The following is an 18,946-nucleotide window of genomic DNA, read 5'->3' as shown; positions in this document are numbered from 1 at the left end:
TGGTTAAAGAGTAGAACTAAATGCCTCCAAATGTATTTGAGTGTTCATATGTACCCTGTGACACAGTGATGTTTATTTCTAAATAGGATTTCTCTCTTAACTTTTTTTTATTCATCACATATGTCATAAAAATGATTGGAAAGAGGATTACTTGTCACAATCCAAATCTGAATTAACTGTAGAAGAAACAAGGATATACCATAGACATTTTATATATGTTAAAAATAGGTTATTTGCTACTTGTGTCTTCATTTAATATTGACCTTTTATCTTTATCATTGCACACTAGAATTTTGAAACAAGAATTGCCTGGCATAAATGAAGTGATGGGAAGGACCACAAAAGCAATCCAGAATGTAGAAATTAGTATTGCAATTCCTGATCCGGTTTAGGAATCGTATCTTTGCGTAATAAATTGTGCTACTGATGCAGCTCCTGTATGAGGGAAAAAAGGCAATCATGAAGGATTTAACTATAATCCCTGTGTTTTGTATGTACTTGAAAGCTATGGTTAACCATTGCAAAAATGCCTGAATGTCAAACTACAGTATGACTGGAAGACTACTTAATATTCTTTTCTAAAATTGATTAATTCTGCTTTTTTGTTTGGGAAAAATAAGGCATAATTAATTTTACCTCAAAGAAAACCATGTTTGTCTGTAAAAATGTTTGTCTACATAAGCTAACTTTAAGTAACACTTTAGTACCAAAATTGCCCAAAATTATGGGCAGTCTTTTAAAATCATTGAAGCTGGATGGAAATAAACTACAGGTTTCCCAGGCTGCAGAATTGGAAATTAATGGCAATACCTTCTGCTGGTTTTAAGCCTTCTTTCTCAGCACAGGAAAGGGACATTTTCTAGAGCTGTTTATAGGTTTAGAGGGATTTGGCTTCAGAGCTTTGAGCAAAGGACCATTTCAGAGCAGTTGCACTCTTCCATCTGCATTGTTTCACTTTCTATTGCTTCAGAATTCTCTCACAGCATTTCCAGTAGCCAGAATAAGATTCTGCAGATTCAGTTGCATTAGTAGATAAGGCACATTCATAGAAATTTGTTCTGGCAACTAGATATACTATAGGAAAGCACCTGAAATATCTCAGCTAGATGGAAGTGAGCTGCAAAGCACCTGAAAGTAAAGTACTTTTGCTTTCCACATAAAGATACTGTAGTCCTCGAGGTATGACTGTAATGGAATCTGTTATGATTGTAAGTCAAGGACTATATATACCTAGTTTTTTATTTTATTTATTTATTTATTTATTAATTAAATTTTTATACCGCCCCCTCTCCCGAAGGACTCGGGGCGTGAACAGCCAAGATTAAGAAACATCCAATACAAACATTAAAATGCATTTAAAACAAAATTAAATCCAATGGCTTTCTCCAATTTAAAACCCCTTACCCATAAGATTCACCAATAAAAATTCTAAGCCAGCCCGGCTTGCTGAAATAAAAACGTTTTCAGAGCCCGGCGAAAGGTTTGGAGGTCTGGGATCAGTCATATCCCTGGGGGTAGCTCATTCCAGAGGTGGGTGCCCCCACAGAGAAGGCTCTTCCCTGGGGGGTCGCCAGTCGACATTGCCTGATGGCACCCTGAGGAGACCCTCTCTGTGGGAGCGTATTGGCCGGTGGGAGGTTATCGGTGGCAGAAGGTGGTGTCGTAAATAACCGGGCCCTAAGCCATGGAGCGCTTTGAAGATGAGAACCAGTACCTTGAAGCGCACACGGAAGACCACCGGAAGCCAATGCAGCTCACGCAGGAGAGGTGTTACACGGGAGCGCCATGTCGCCCCCATAAGTACCTGCGCGGCTGCATTCTGCACCAGCTGGAGCCTCCGGGTGCTCCTCAAGGGGAGCCCCATGTAGAGAGCATTGCAGTAGTCTAAGCGGGAAGTGACGAGGGCATGAGTGACCATGAATAAGGAGTCCCGATCCAGAAAGGGACGCAACTGGCGTATCAGGCGAACCTGATAGAAAGCCCCCCTGGCCACGGCCGTCATATGCTCTTCTAAAGACAGCCATGCGTCCAGGAGGACACCCAAGTTACGCGCCCTCTCCGTGGGGGCCAATGTCTCGCCCCCAATAGCCAGCGATGGCACCAGCTGGCTATATCGGGACGCCGGCAACCACAGCCACTCAGTCTTGGAGGGATTGAGTCGGAGCCTGTTCCTCCCCATCCAGACCCGCACAGCCTCCAGGCACCGGGATATCACTTCAAGGGCATCGTTGGGGTGGTCTGGGGTGGAGATGTACAGCTGAGTGTCATCAGCGTACAGATGGCACTGCACCCCGAAACCATGGATGATCTCACCCAGCGGCTTCACATAAAAGTTGAACAGGAGAGGCGAGAGGACCGACCCTCGCGCCACCCCACAAACCAGATGCCTTGAGGTCGACCTCTGCCCCCCAGCCAACACGGACTGCGACCGGTCGGAGAGATAGGAGGAGAACCACTGTAAAACGGTGCCTCCCACTCCCAACCCCTCCAACCGGCGCAGCATGATACCATGGTCGATGGTATCAAAAGCCGCTGAGAGATCTAATAGGACCGGAACAGAGGAGCAACCCCTGTCCCGAGCCCTCCAGAGATCATCAACCAAGCCGACCAATGCCTTTTCCATGCTGTACCCAGGCCTGAAGCCGGACTGAAACGGATCTAGATAGACGGTTTCATCCAGGTACTGAGGGAGCTGTCGCACCACCACACTCTCAACAACCTTTGCCAGAAAGCGAAGGTTGGAAACAGGACGATAGCTTGCCGAAACAGCTGGGTCCAGAGAGGGCTTCTTGAGGAGGGGCCTCACCACCGCCTCTTTCAAGGCAGGAGGCAAGAAACCCTCACTCAAGGAAGCATTTATAATCCTCTGGAGCCAGCCTCGTGTAACCTCCCGGGTAGCCAGCACCAACCAGGAGGGACACAGGTCCAATAAACATGTGGTTGCGTTCAGCCTCCCCAGCATCCTATCCACGTCCTTGGGGGTCACAGGGACACGGGGATAACATTCTCAAGACACACCTCGGACAACCCACCTGAATCCACCCAGTCGAAGTCCAGACCTTCCCAAATTTGAGTGACTTTATCGTGCAGATAATGCGCAAAATCCTCAGCACGTCCTTGCAAGGGGTCTTCCCGCGCTCCCAGATGGAGAAGGGAGCGGGTCACTCTAAACAAGGCAGCTGGGCGATTATCTGCCGACGCGATAAGAGCGGTAAAGTAGTTACACTTCGCCGCTTTTATCGCCACTAAGTAGGTCTTGATATAAGACCTCACTAGTGTACGGTCAGATTCGGAACGACTAGCCCTTCAACTGCTCTCTAGGCGTCTTTTCCGGCACTTCATCCCCCTCAGCTCCTTGGAGAACCAAGGAGCTGGGCAGATTCGGCGCCGGGTCAGAGGCCGCAAAGGCACGACCCGATCTAAAGCACCAGCGGCTATCCCAGGCGACCACCAGGTCTTCCGTCGAGTCGCGAGCCAGAGTCTCAGGAAACGGCCCAAGCTCCATTTGGAACCTATCAGGATCCATCAGGTGCCTGGGGCGGAACCACCTAATCGGTTCCGCCTCCATGCGGTGGGCGTAGCGGTCAGGAAGTCAAGTCTGAGGAGAGAATGGTCTGACCATGACAAAGGTTCAATGACTATATCCCCTGTATCTAAGCCATTCAACCACTGACCAGAGATAAACAGCAAGGGACAGCATCGTAGAGGATAAGGTGGTAAATGATGGCTGTATATTGCTTATGTATATATTTTGGCAAAGCAATTTATGGTATTTTTGATGCTTCCTGAATGCTTCATCATTTATTTATTTATTGACTGCTATGCAACTATAGGAAAATTAGCTGCCCTGTACATCAGGGCAGGCAGCTTATAAGTTCAGGGGTGCATGTGGTTCCTGAATCTCCTTTTTTATTTTCTGAGTTACTGTCTCACCGAAAATCAGAATTATAACTTCCTGCTACTGTAAAGTGGAGAACGCACAACACAAAAACTGAATTACAGCTCCTGTAATTACTTTATGATCATTTAAAAAAAAAGGGGGGGGGGAGAAAAGGAAGAAAAAGAAAACACTTCTCCCACCCCAAGGAAGATCCATTCAGAAAATCTTGATCCTCCCATGGGTGGCATCTGGTCTTATTACCCCATTAACTGCACCCTTCAACTATCAAAAGGTTCCTGACACAGTACAAGTAGTGCTCGACTTACTACCACAATTGAGGCCAAAATTTCTGTTAAGTGAATTTTGCCCCATTTTATGATCTTTCTTGCCACAGTTGTTAAATGAATCATTGCACTTGATAAGTTAGTAGCAATAGCACTTAGACTTTATACAGTGCTTTACAGCCCTCTCTAAGTGGTTTATAGAGTCAGCCTATTGCCCCCAACAATCTAGTAACATAGTTTTTAAGCGAATCTGTCTTCACCATTGATTTTGCTTGTCAAAAGGTTGCAAAAGGTGATCACATAACCTTGGGGACAGAGTAACAGTCATAAGTATGAACATGTTGCCAAGCATCTGAATTTTGATCACATGATCATGTGGATGCTACAAAGGTTTTAAAGTTGAAACATGGTCATGTCACTTTTTTCAGTGTCATTGTAACTTTGAACAGTCGTTAAATGAACTGTTGTAAGTCGAGGACTACCTGTATGACAGTATTGTGACACAGCAATTAAAGTTTGGACTAGCTTCAGGGAGGCCCAACTCTTATAACTGCCAGCCATAGAATCTCCCTGGATAACTTTGGGTCAGTTGCACATCCTTTCTCAGCCCAACTCACCTTATAGGGTGGTTGTTATGGGGAAAAATAGAATACTGTGCATTTCACTTTGTACTTCTGTATGAAAGATGGGATATAAATCAATAAAGCATAACGCTCACTGGACTCTCTAAATTCAATAAAACGCCAGCTCTGCAGAGGACTTTAGGCATGGCTCCCAGCTCTGTCAAAAATGTGAACAGTTGAAGGACTGAACTTCTATTTTTCAAAATTGTTCCCTTTTATACTACTGTAGGAGTCTTTTGAGGTCATGTGAAATTTGCATCTGTAAATTAGTATATGTGCTAATTAGGATAGCACAAAAATAGTGTACAGCTGATGTTCTCAAAAACATTTTGTTATAGTGAGCTTTGCTAAGTCAAGAACAAACTTGTTTATGCTGCCTTAAATGTAACGAAGCCAAAGTTTAAAAAAAAAAACAGTTCAGTGAATAGAAGCAGAATTGGGGCCATACAGATGAAGGGCCATCATAAGAACGCTACTGCTCCATTGTGCAGCAGTAGGGAAGTGAAAAGATTGTATTCACCTATCACTTTAAGACATATCTTAGTTTAATAATCTTGGCCTTTCAGCAAGCCAGAAATTAGTCTTGCACCTGAGCAAGTCTAGTCAATTTTAGGTTTGGGGGGTGGGGGGGTGTATTAATCTTTGTTGGGTTTTTTTGTTCATTTCCTGTTGCAGCTGTGTGAATCTCTTAGAAGTTTTGATGGGCAAATTGTATTATAGCTATACTGGAACTGAAATATGGCCAGAAATCCTTTATATAAAAAACTGGTTTCTTGGCATTCATCAAGTGGGATCAAGAGATTGTTACTGAGATTGTCAAGTATCATAATTTTAATTTTTGAGATGCTGAAATTTTATTTCTTGATTGCAAATAACTAAGATAGCTGCCATTTTGGAAATTAATTTGGGAAAGGGTTCTTTATCTCTTTGTTTGAAATAATATTAATCCTTACTCACATATTTCAATTACTTTTTTTTTTTTTTTTTAATTTGATTTATATGCCGCCCTTCTCCGAAGACTCAGGGCGGCTTACAATGTGCTCAGCAATAGCCTTCATCCTTTTGTATATTTATACAAAGTCAGCTTATTGCCCCCACAAACTGGGTCCTCATTTCACCTACCTTAGAAAGGATGGAAGGCTGAGTCAACCTTGAGCCTTGGCGAGATTCGAACCCTGCAGTAATTGCAGGCAGCTGGTCTTAATAAGCTTAATAACAGGGTGCCTTAAACCCCTGTAGTACCAAGGCTCTTTGATACGAGCCATGGTGGTTCACTGGTTAGAATGCAGTACTGCAGCTACTTCTGCTGCCTGCCAGCTGCCTGCAGTTTGACAGATTGAATCTCACCAGACTCAGGGTTGACCAATCCTTCCGAGGTTGGTAAAATGAGGATCCAAATTGTTGGGGGCAATATGCTGACTCTAAATTGCTTAGAGAGGGCTGTAAAGCACTGTGAAGTGGTATATAAGTCTAAGTGCTATTGCTATTGCTATATCCTAATTCAGCAGCCCCCAACCTTTTGGGCACGGGACTGGTTCCACAGGAAAATTGTTTTCCACGAACCTGGGGTTATGTGGTTTCATGTACTATTTAAATCCCATGCATGTGCAGATGAAGCTTTGCTCGCTTGTGTAGCCCAGTTCCCAATGCGTCTGGGGGTTGGGGACCCCATCCTAATTGACTTGCAAGATTAAAGCGCTATGAGAAAAGGATAGGATTTTCTTCAGGAACTGTGAAGAAGGAGCTGTGAAGTGGTATAAGATTTGACCCTTTTCTGTTATGGCTGCCAAAGGAGAATTGGTAGTTCTTTAAATGGCATTTTATTTTGCCAGGCATTTTGAGGCGCAGGTTGCTGTAATTTGGATGAATTGACATTTATATCTCCTACTTTGTCTTTTAGAAGGGCTTATTTATTGATTTAAAAAAAAAATCACCTGAGGAACTTTTGGATTGTATTAGGAAGTTGATATGTAACAAACAAACAATAAATGAATGCATCTTGAAGCTGTATGACAGATACATCCCTTTTGCACAAGGAATGCTTGTGTTTATTACTTGAATTTGTCACCTACCATGATAGAAAAGAAATGGATAAATGGGGCATACATTGGTACACATGAAAGAGTCAGCAGCCATCTTGTGAAGTCTCAGTGTTTGACAAGAGAAGCAAAAATGTGTATAAAAGTGTGTTTCTCCTCACTTTGTTATATAGAGGCGAGCATTGGCTATGGCAGGGCAAATATAAAAATAAATTGAATGCAATAGGAATAGAGTGCTTAAATTTGTGGTAAGGCAAAAACAGGTCAGGTCAAGAATGATTTTAAATGCTGAATGAATGAATGTGGATTAAATGCAAAAGTGAATTATTAGTACAAAAGAGATAAGTGGAGATTTGGTCATAGAGAGTGAATGAGAATCAAATCACAAATCAAATATATTAAATAGGTGACTGTATTAAGAAGAAGACAAAGACCAAGTACATTATGATTGTGTGCAGCTGACGAAATCCCAGAAAAAAGAAGGATAAGATTTAAAGGACAAAAAGCAATACCGTGTTTTCCCAAAAATAAGACCCTGTCTTATATTTTTTTGAACCCCGAAATAAGCGCTTCGCCTTATTTTTGGGGAGGTCTTATTATTTTGGGGCATGTGGAGCAAGATGGGGCTCCTCTTGCCATCTTACCTGGTTTCTGCATTTAAATATTTTCGGGGAGGGCTTATTTTTGAGGGGAGGCTTATTTTAGCACAAGCACTCAAAAGCCTGATTAGGCTTATTATCAGGGGATGTCTTATTTTCGGAAAAACAGGGTATATGAAGTGGAATATGAACATGATAAAGGCAGGGATGGGTTGCAAGGAGAAACAAGTATGCAGAGATAGAGTGAAGGATGTTGGTGCTTTGAAAGGAAATAGCTTGATGAATGTTTAGTATATGTTAGAATACTAAGGTTGTCTAGCAATTGTCTTTAAAATCCTTGTTGATGTCATTTGAAGTGGTACTTTGTTATGAAGTGCAGGGGAGTGTTTCTCTGATCAGAGCTCTTCCCACCTCCGCAGCAGACTGGAAGATTAATAGATTGGAAATCATTTACATAATAGAGGAACATTTTATTAATATGAATTAATTAGAATTAATTAGAATTCTTGTCTTCTCTAATTCAAGAACCAGGGGTTTTATCACATCCTGAGGTATTTGAAAAACCACACTCCGAATTAATGTACCAGAATATGTACAAATAATAGGCACCTTTGTGCCATCCGTGCCTCTTTCTTTTCGTAAAAACAAATTGACAAGTCGTCCTTGAACATAGCTTTTCATTATGTCTGAACAGGGAACAGTGGTTAATAGCCTTCAAACAGGTATGGTTATAAGCCAGCTTTAAGCCATGTCAAAAAAGGACCATTTTTTTATCACACTATATGCATTAGACAGCATATCAATCAAAATAATGAGCATCTCACAATCCAGCAGTTGTTTTGCTAATACAGTAAATTCTTGACTTTAGCCAGGAGGAAGGAGTGTCTGCTAGAGGTGAGTGAATAAATGATGGATGGGATGTTGAGCAATGGATTAAATGTACATAGTGTGTAAAATCTAGATAAAATGTGCATAATAATATAAAAAGTACGTAAAATGTATAAAATTGTTTAGACTAATTAGTACCACAACAGTCTTAGATCATTTCTGGGAGAAAGTCTATTATATTGTCTGAAATTCTGATTCTGTCTTTTATATCCAAAGTCCACTGCATTGAGATCTGTAGGATATGATTCACTGTCCACTTCATAAATTCCATTTCCCTTTGAAGTTTTTTTTTTATCCTTTTTCCCTCCCCACTGACAGGGATGTGTGTAATAATACTTCTCTCTCACGGCAGAGTTCCATGGGTATAAGATGTTACAAAACTATGTTGTTTTTGCTTTGTTGTTTTAACATAGCTAAAGCCGCCTGGAAATTTATGCAGCAGAAAACCATTGCTTATTTTGTTTTAACCCCAAAGCCATATTAAGAAGGCTTCTGTTGTTTGGCTAAATAAATGCTTGAAGTTGAGAATTTCAACTTGAATTTAGCCTTTTTCGGATTGTTGGAATAGAAAGCTGATTGAAGTCACTGGTATATAAATTGTCAGAAAGAAGTGCTGAGGCCCTAAGGCGCTCATAGTTCAATTCCCATTGTTTTGAGGAAATGATAGATATCCCTGTTTGCTTTTTGAAGTAGTATATTCAAAGCTCTCCTTATTTCCTAACAAATCTCTTAGAAACAGCTCCAGGGTCAAAGGATGGGCTAACTTTATAAATAGTTTTCATGTAAACAGTATTTCGCTGTTTTTGTGTTACCTTATTTCCAGTTATTCATTTTCTACTATTGCAGGAAGCTTTAAAGATGTCTGTAAGCCCATATTAGTCAGAAAAATGTCAACCTATAATATTTTATGTTTAGGAGTAGTTGCCACCATTAAAAGTGATGGGAAACTTGCCATTGGTCTAATAGGTTGTGTTTTGCAGGCCTGCAAAGTTTAAGTGAAAGCTAGGAGCAGCAAGAGCCAGGTTGTAGTCCTCCTCAGTCATGGAAACACATTGAGTGACTCAAATGAAACTACTTTGCAGGATCATTGTTGTGAGGGAAAATAAAAGGATGCAACACTACGTACACTGCCTTGAGTTCCTGTGCAGAAGACAGGATGTAAATCTAATAAAAGATGAACTAGAAGTGCGTCTGGATCAATTCTGCAATAGATTTTAATAAGTGCACTTGATTTGCAAAAACAGTAATATAAAGACTTCTATATAAAACATTTTAAGATAAGGCCTATTGTGAAGTGTCAAACGTGTGTGTTAACATGTTAATTGGAGCCATTAGTTTTTATTTTCTTAAGCCAATTGCAATTTAATCAACAAAATCTACATTGTATCATATAGTAAAATGTGACATCACTGTAAAAATTACAAGTGCATGAAAATGCTTGTAAAAATAATATAGGTATAAAATATGGATTAAAATATTATTGCTTTAAGACAAAACGTGCAACATTTTTTAGAATTATATACTGTAGGTAAGTCCTTGGTAAAGAAAAAATGTTTTTGCCTCTTTAAACTCCAGGTCAGTTAGTGGGACAAGCAAAGATACCTCTTGGTATCTTCTCTTTTGAGTCCAGCTCAACTTCCATGACTTACTGAAATGATTTGCAATAGCTTTATGGGATTTTTTCCCCACCTTCCCAATCCAGTTTATGGTCCTGATTTTTTTTTTAAAATTGCCTTTCATCCAGTAACAATCAGAGCCAAGCCAATTTTGGTTTTGGCGATAGGTTAAAATTCAAAACCTTTTTTTGGAGGGGGCAAATATTTACAACTTTACAACTTCTGGAGGTAAGTTGTTCCACTGATTAATTGTTTTAACTGTCAGGAAATTTCTCCTTAGTTCTAGGTTGCTTCTCTCCTTGATTAATTTCCACCTGTTGCTTCTTGTCCTGCCCTTAGGTGCTTTGAAGAATAGCTTGACTCCCTCTTCTTTGTGGTAGCCCTTGAGATATCAGAACACTGCTATCATGTCACCCCTGGTCCTTCTTTTCATCAAGCTAGACATACCCAATTCCAGCAACCCAATCCCAGCAACCAAACCAGGGGTGAAATCTACTTACCTTCCCTACCGGTTTGGAAGTGCATGCGCGGACCCTCTGCGCATGCGCAAACCCTTCTGGGCATGCACAGAGGGTAAAAAACAGATTACTTCCTGGTTAAAACCAGGCAGTAACGATGACAGGGCGGGTGTGCAGAGCCTTGTGCTGCCGTCGCTACCGGTTCTCCAAACCACTCGCCACCATCGCTACTGGTTCAGCCAAACTGGTCCGTACCAGTAGCATTTCATCCCTGAACCAAACCCAATTCCAGCAAGTATAAATAGTTATAAAATGTTTTCAATGGAAAAACTACCCATCAGTGAAAGGTCTGAATATACTCATCTACCCCGGTAACCTTGTTCATTTATCATGGTACCTTATAGCCTATTTAAAATCAGTGGAAAATTCATTTTTATTGACTTTTGGGAACAATTTTAAAAAAGATGTGATCCATACTTCAGTGATTTTTTTTTTCATTCTGCAATATACTGGTATATTGATCTAAACAAAGTATCATATTGGAGAGAAAGTAGTATTAAGGATAGGTATAAGTAGTGAAGAAATTCTTGTTTTATTTTAATTTAATAATATTTTGCAATAATTCGCAGTTCTGCAATGTGTGGATGAACAACTTGATTATTTTTAGTCTAATATGGAAGTGGAACATATGAGTAGTTTAAAGAGGTATGAAGTATGTGATTAACTGAAACCAGGGTGGATAAAAATAGATTTTTTTTTAAAAAAAAAACCAATTAAAAATAAATAAATAAAAAATACCGGATTTTTTAATTTAAATCAGATTTTTTTATTTAAACCAGATTTTTATTTTTATCAAATTTATTTTAATAAAATGCTTTTGGAGTAAAAATCTATCTAAAGATAGTTTTCTATTTAAGATACATTAATAATTTAGTTTATTCAGCATGAAATAGTTATGTTAGTTATGTAACATGAGGCTGTATATTCTGCAATATTTACATTCTTGGTAAACTCATTCAATGAATCCAATCTCTGCAAGCTAAATAGGAAACCTTCATTTTTTTTACAAATAATATTAAAGATTCTAACTGCCAGCAAGAATCAGTCCTCACATTTAAAGAGTATCTGTCATTTCAGATTCATCATGGCAGCATCTGTTAACATCTGCTGCCCGCCATGTCCCTCATCTTGTTGTGTCACTGCCACATCACCAGCCGACCCATTAAAATGAATGGGACTGTTGGTGAGTCAACAGTGGGTCAGAGGAGGAGCCGCTGCGGGACAGAGATGACAGTTGCTCTTTAAAAATTATGATTTAAATCAACTTGATTTAAATCAAATCCACCCTGACTGAAACAATAACCTTAGTAAGAGATTCTTTGAATTGTTATTTTATTTGAATTGCCACAATTTTTATAAAATTTTTGTAGGGTGTAAACAGATAATCTTGACTTTTGATGACTCCCCAGATGAAAGCCTATTCCACTCTAGTCATTTATTTATATGCTTACATTATTTGATTAAATAGCCAGTGTAATAAGCCACATACAGGTAGTCCTTAATGTGCAACAGTTCATTTAGGACCATTCAAAGTTACAATAGCATTGAAAAAAGTGACTTATAATCATTTTTTTACGCTTATGACCATTGCAGCATCCCCATGGCCACAAGATCAAAATTCAGACACTTGGCAACTGACTCATACTTACGACGGTTGCAATGTCCTGGGTTCAGGTGATCACCTTTTTACAATCTTCTGACAAGCAAAGTCAGTGGTCAAGCCAGATTCACTTAACAACTAACTTAACAACTGCAGTGATTCAACAGTGCAACTGCAGATTAACAAAAGTGACAAGCAAGATCATAAAATGGGGCAAAATTCACTTAACTGACTTATTTTGCAATAAAAAGTTTGGGCTCAAACTTTTGTAGTTGTAGGTAGAGGACTATGTGTAAAGAGTGGACTTGGAGGAAGTGAGGGAGAAAAGTGGAAGTTTAAACATGAGTGCAAATATACCCACAGCCTGAAGCTAATCTTGAGCCAAAAATGTATGGTACATTCCTATAATATTTCTCAGAAGCAAAACGTCTCTAACATGGCATAAATTTAGACAGATCATAAATAATAAAACTAGATTATATTTTTGTAGTGTACAAAGCCTGCTCTAAGGGGAATATTTGTAAATGCATACAGTCAGTACCTCTCCCAATTCTATGGATTGGCCCTCCAAAGATTATGATCTTTAGTTTAATGGAATGGAAAATAAAGCATATGATTATATTAATTACCCTTAATTCTTAAAATTTTAGTTAATTTTAAATTATGTCATATTACATTCATCCTGCCTACACTCCCTGATCTAGGCTATAATCAAAGGCCAAAAGTTGCCCTTAGTCTGAAAAACATATACATTACTGGTTTATAAACACTTATCAATCAATATCAATCAATCTGATCTTATTCATCTATGTATTTGAAGGGATCACTGACTTTATATAGAAGAAATTGTCTTGGGATATGCTGCCAGTTCAGATAATTTAATGGCAATTTGTTTTATAATTGAAGATGATAGCAGATAGTTTTATACCAGTAAGTGCTGGCTACAATGACAATAAAGCTCTATTAGATAACTCGTGTCCTGTTCTGTCATTGTTTCAGAGATGTTTCCTTATCTAAACAGAGAAACAGAATGACCATGGGTGGGCAAAAAAGCAGTGGGAGAGGGAGTGACTTCCAACTTCCTGCCAGCTTTCCTTTGAATTTCCTTGTGAGAATCTGGCAGAGACTGTCAGAAATCTCTCCCTCCATCCCAATCCATGAATAAATTTGAATAAATTGGCTTGCTGGTTGGGATCTGGTATTAAATTTCTGATGTAATGTTGGATTTGCCTTCAAAATAAACACAGAAGGACTTATTTGGCACCAAATATTATTTGGAAGAGGCAGTTGTGTTGTGTGGTGTTCTTCCTGAACTCGTTTGCAGTAGGTTCATTGTTGCTATATAAATTAAAGAGTTTATTAGGCAAAGATAGCAAACTGCCCATCCTGACCTTTCCCTCCATAAAGCAGAAATTTGCAGTTTCTTCAGGGAAGAGGAGTGCTTGACAGTGAGGATAGGCTTTGGCCATGTCACCAACATCAACAGAGATATTATATCATGTAAGACATGCATTTTGTCTCACTCTTTCTCAAATTCCATTCTGTCCTAGTGGACACATTCTGTATATTAGTCCATTTGAGGTAGACTGGTTCAAAAATTGTTGCCTTGTGATGTCCCATTTTGCTCAATTAATAGTAGTGACAACAAGAGGTTTAGTAATGTATAAATGTAGATCTCAGATTTACCACATTATGGTGAGAAACAAGGTTAGTAAGCCAATAATGCCTTGCTTGTATCCTTCATAGCTGCATCTAGCAGTTAGCTGAAATGAAGGCTTTAAAAATAATATCTGTTTCAGTAAGGAAGTTCTTGTAGCAATCTTAATTTTGGGGATTGCCTGCTGTTTAAATTATCAGAGCTTGATCTGGGATAGCTTCTTGCAAATTAGTGTCCTGCAAATGCACTGGCATTGCAAATCCAGAATTCCTACCTTGCAAACTTTTACCTTGTGGATTGGAATAAAGCTTCTGGAGATACTTTTTCATTTTACAAAAAGGTGGGGGGATGTAACAGTTTCAAAGTGCCATTTACCATAATGTTGCTTGTCACACACACTAACTCCCTTTCCTAGAGGATGCTATTATCTCTGCTTCCTTTTGGTTTTTTGAACTAGTGCTTTTTCAGACAAAGTCATGGTGTCTGTTTTATTTCCTAAGAAAACGTTGGATCCATCTGGGACCCAAAGGCATTCTTAGAAATAAAGATGATACAAGAGATGGCACTTTACTGTGGAGCATGCAAGCGTCTGTGTTCAGATTAAATAATTTTTGAAAATCTAAAATATCACGGAAGCCTCACGGCATCAAGGGATGTGTTTGTGGGTTCAACAAATTCTGGGTGTCTAGGTTACAGTGACCAAATTTTTAAAACTTTACATCTGGAGCATACTGTTTTGTGTAACCTTCTGACATAAACAGGAAGAGCTTTTATACTTGGTTGCTGGATATGGTTTCTTTCCTAGGAATATTTTAGACAATATCCCATGAAATTTAATGAAAGTGTTTCAAGAAGAGCAAATTATCTCTCTCTCACTTTCTGTATGTAAAATTGAAATAAATGCAAAAGAGAACTTAAATAGTGTAACATTGGACCAGCCTAAACATCTCCTATTTCCTATTATAATGGAGTATTGGTTTTCCTTTTCTCTGGCCTTTGTTTTACATGAGGATTCATATTTTGAGCCAATGATGATATTAATAGTATATGAAATTATTAAAATCCTGATGCTTATTTAAATAATATTTAAATATTGTGTGACTTTTTATAGGATAAATATTGAAGTGTATCATTTTTAAAACAATAATAACTGCTATTAATACTTTTTGTATTTTGGGGGAAATGAGAATAAGTTCATATTCCAGTTATTCTGGATTCTTATCTTAAAATCTGTTAATACTTTCTCCAGTGTGTACCTGGTCAGAGCAACAAGTACAGATAGTTCTTGACTTACAATCACAATTGAGCCCAAAATTTCTGTTGAGACATTTGTTAAATGAATTTTGCCCCATTTTATGACCTTTCTTCCCACAGTTGATAAGTGAATCACTGCACATGTTAAGTTAGTAACACAGTTTTTAAGTGAATCTGGCTTCTCCGTTGACTTTGCCTGTCAAAAGTTTAGAAAAGGTGATCACATAATCCCAGGACACTGTAACCGTCATAAGTATGAGTTAGTTGCCAAGCATCTGAATTCTCCAGAAAAGTGGGACTGGCAACCAGGCATAGGGTTAACTCCGTCTGATATCCAATAGGATATTTAGCTTGTATTGCTAAAGCCTACGAGGCCCAGGCATTGCCTGCCCTGAGGCGTATCACTGCCCATTCTACCAGGAGTGCGGCCACCTTGGCGGCTTGGGCTACCCAGGCCTCCTTGGGGGAGATATGTAGGACTGTCATCTGGACGTCCCCTTCCCCATTTACCCACCATTATAAATTGGATGTGTATGCATCGGCGGATGCAACCAGGTTCACATTGACCAGGGGACACCGGGCCGGTCGGCTCCCTCCCAGTAGGACATCGGCTTTGGTATGTCCCATGCCTGGCTGCCGGTCCCACTTTTCTGGAGAATGGGAATTGGTCCTACGTGAATGCCCTTTCTCTGCATTGTGGGACCGGCAGTCAGCCCCACCCTTGGCCTCCCAGGTCCGGTGTGGGTGGCTTAGTGGAGGTGGCATTCCCCTTCCTGTGGTGGGTGCGTAACCTTGTCTTTGCAGCTCAGCACGTTGGTCTGCAGCATCATCCTTGTAGGAAAGCTGGGAAGCAAGAGGAAGAGGAGGTGCTTAACATCTTGCAAACTTGGTCCTATTGGATATCAGACGGAGTTAACCCATGCCTGGTTGCCAGTCCCACAATGCAGAGAAAGGGCATTCAGGTAGGACCAGTGCCCATTTTGATCACATCACCATGGAGATGCTACAATGTAAGAGTGAAAAATGATCATAAGGCACTTTTTTTTAGTGCCAGTGTAACTTTGAATGGTCACTAAATGAACTGTTCTAAATTGAGGGCCACCTGTACTAATGGTTCTGTTAAATGCAGAATAACTATAGTTTTTATGAAGTACTGCATTTGCTCTCTAAGACATCTTTCAATGTGTTATGCTCCTTAGAAAAAGGAGACAATCCTTTGCAGTTTGACTGTAGAAGTCTATTATTGAGAAGACCAGAAGTTGTTGCTAGAAGAAAGTGTAGTTTATTGTTTCAGAGTGCTAATGTTCTGTGCTGCTAGTATCTATGCTGGAAGCTTACCCAATATTGAAGCAGTGATTATAAAATGTTAAAAATTGTTTTCCACATCATTTTAGATACAAATTTTGTCTGTATCTTTTTTCAACTTTTTTTTTTATGTTTTGTACTTTTTATTTGAGGCTCTGACAATGGTGCTTAACTTTTGAAATGGCACTGGCTAGAAGTCCTAAATTTATAAATCTGTTATAACATTTTTTGAATGCTTCTGTAATTTAATCTTCTTATCCTAGTATTTCCTTAAAAATATTTTACATTTCTTTTATAAACGTACGATGCTGAAAAAAGTGATTTATGACCGATCCTTGCTCTTACGACTGCAGTATCCCTGCAGTCATGTAATCAGAATTTGGGTGATTGACATCTGGCATGTATTAACAAGTGTTACAGCATCTCAGGGTCACTCATTGCCATTTGCAACCTGTGTATCTTGTATTTTATTCAATCAATCCTTATTCATCAGTTTAACATTTGTTTGCAAATTAAAATTAAAATGTATTACATCAAACAGTACATTTTCTTAAAATTTTCCTGCCTCAAAATATATTCTTCTTTATTATTTTTATCCCCTTGATATCATCCACTATTTTAATAGCCACCTCTTATTAGAAATAGGAGGAGACTTGGAGGAGACTATGCTGGAAATCAGCCAAATAATGGAGGGAGTTAAGGAGGAGATTATGCTGGAAATCAGCCCATAAAATGCTGGAAACAGCCAAACAAATAGGAGGAGAGTTGGAGGAGACTATGCTGGAAATCAGCCAAATAATGGAGGGAGTTAAGGAGGAGATTATGCTGGAAATCAGCCCACAAAATGCTGGAAACAGTCAAACAAATAGGAGGAGAGTTGGAGGAGACTATGCTGGAAATCAGCCAAATAATGGAGGGAGTTAAGGAGGAGATTATGCTGGAAATCAGCCCACAAAATGCTGGAAACAGTCAAACAAATAGGAGGAGAGTTGGAGGAGATTGAGGAACTATTCTAAAATCAACTAAATAGTTGGTGTTTTGGAGGGGATTAAGCTGAGAATTAATCAAATAAAACAAGATGGAAGATAGTTAAACATTAGAGGGAGATATAGTGGAAAATATATTAGAAATTGGAGTAAATAAAATATGCCTTTGAGAGAAATCTGTGTAATATGTAAGCTGGAAAAAAAAAACCTAAGGTAAACTGATTTGAGGATAAGGGTCAAAGGATTAAAATTAGATAAAATGTTGTTTTATAAAATATAATAAAAATGGAGTGGTATTGAATTGAAACTAAGAATAAATGGTGATACAATTGTAAGGTAAACACTTAACAAGAGGTTAGAATATTGTAAAAATTATTTTGATATGACTTGTATAAGATATAAGGTAAAGAAGAATAAAGATATCTTTAGAATTGTTATGCAGAAGTAAAAATGAGTGAAAGTGAATTTGAAACTAATTTTGGATAGATATAATGGATTTATATAGATGAAAATGTGAAATTTGAGGTAAAATTGGCTTTTTCTTAAGTTTTGAATTTCTTTTTTATCTTCTTTTTTTTTTCTCTTTTTGTTTATTTATAAAAGATGTAATGGAAATTGTGAATTGAGCTTGTGAAAGGAATGTAAGCGTGGTAACCATCTATGACCGGATCGAGATTTTTGCTCTTGAAAGTTATGTTTTTATGTTTAAATTTGAAAAAATAAATAAAACATATTTACAAAAAAAAAAAAAAAAAAAAGGTTGACTCAGCCTTCCATCCTTCCGAGGTGGGTAAAATGAGGACCCAGATTGTTGGGGGCAATATGCTATTTAGTATACTGTCTTTGGTGTAAGCCGCCCAGAGTCCTTGGAGAGTGGGCGGCATAGAAATATGACTAATAAACAAACAAACAAACAAACAAACAAACAAACAAACAAATAATAGTCAGTGTGAAATTTGGAGGACTTCTCTTAGCAGCTGTAAATCCTTCTACTCTACCTGATCTTAATTTTCTGCACTTTTTCCAATGAAAAAAATTAGATAGAAGCTAGCATTTCAAAAAGCAGAATACTAGCTTCCATTATATGTTTTATTTATAAAAATACCTTTAAACCTCACACAATCTCTATAAGCCATTTTAGCAATTGAAAATACTGGATGGTTTCTTTTCAATTCATTTTTTGTAAGTACGTGCAGCTGTCAAACATTTAAAAAAAATGGAGGAATGGAAAAAAGCATCTGGAGCATTAGAAATAAGTGATACAGAGCAACGTCAACACTATTTTGTGACTGCACACAATCACAGTCACATTTTATGAGTAGGAAGAATAAAGTCCTCCAATGATCATCTTTTGTTTTGTTTTAGAGAACATCATCTTAGAATTTGCCCTTTCACCCAGCAAAAATGTTTAACTGCCAGCGTAGCTCTTGAATTACCACACTTATCTTACTCTGAAGAGGTGTAAACAAAACGAGCTGTTTGCATTCATTGCGCAACATGTTTTCCGAGAGTAAGATTGCACTAAACTTTGAATTTAATTACATATTTTTGGAATTTGGCTGACCTCTCTTTTACTGATTTGCCTCCTTTCCTTATAGCATGGTTCACAAATGAGATGGGGTGGGTGGGATAAGTTCATTTTTCTACAAGGTTTTTCAGATTTCCCATCTTTTACATCCAACTGCTGTTGTTACAGA

General features: G+C 38.7%; 1 protein-coding gene across 2 annotated transcripts in view; it reads left to right on the top strand.

The window, feature by feature from the left end:
• The window catches only part of RCOR1 (REST corepressor 1), a 182,247-nt gene that overhangs the window by 73,344 nt on the left and 89,957 nt on the right, over positions 1 to 18,946 (top strand). The window lies entirely within an intron of this gene.

The sequence above is a fragment of the Pantherophis guttatus genome, chromosome 1 (genome assembly GCF_059756535.1).
Source record: "Pantherophis guttatus breed Tessera chromosome 1, ASM5975653v1, whole genome shotgun sequence".
In the NCBI taxonomy this organism is placed as follows: Eukaryota; Metazoa; Chordata; class Lepidosauria; order Squamata; family Colubridae; genus Pantherophis; species Pantherophis guttatus.
This window is presented reverse-complemented; position numbering and strand designations above follow the sequence as displayed.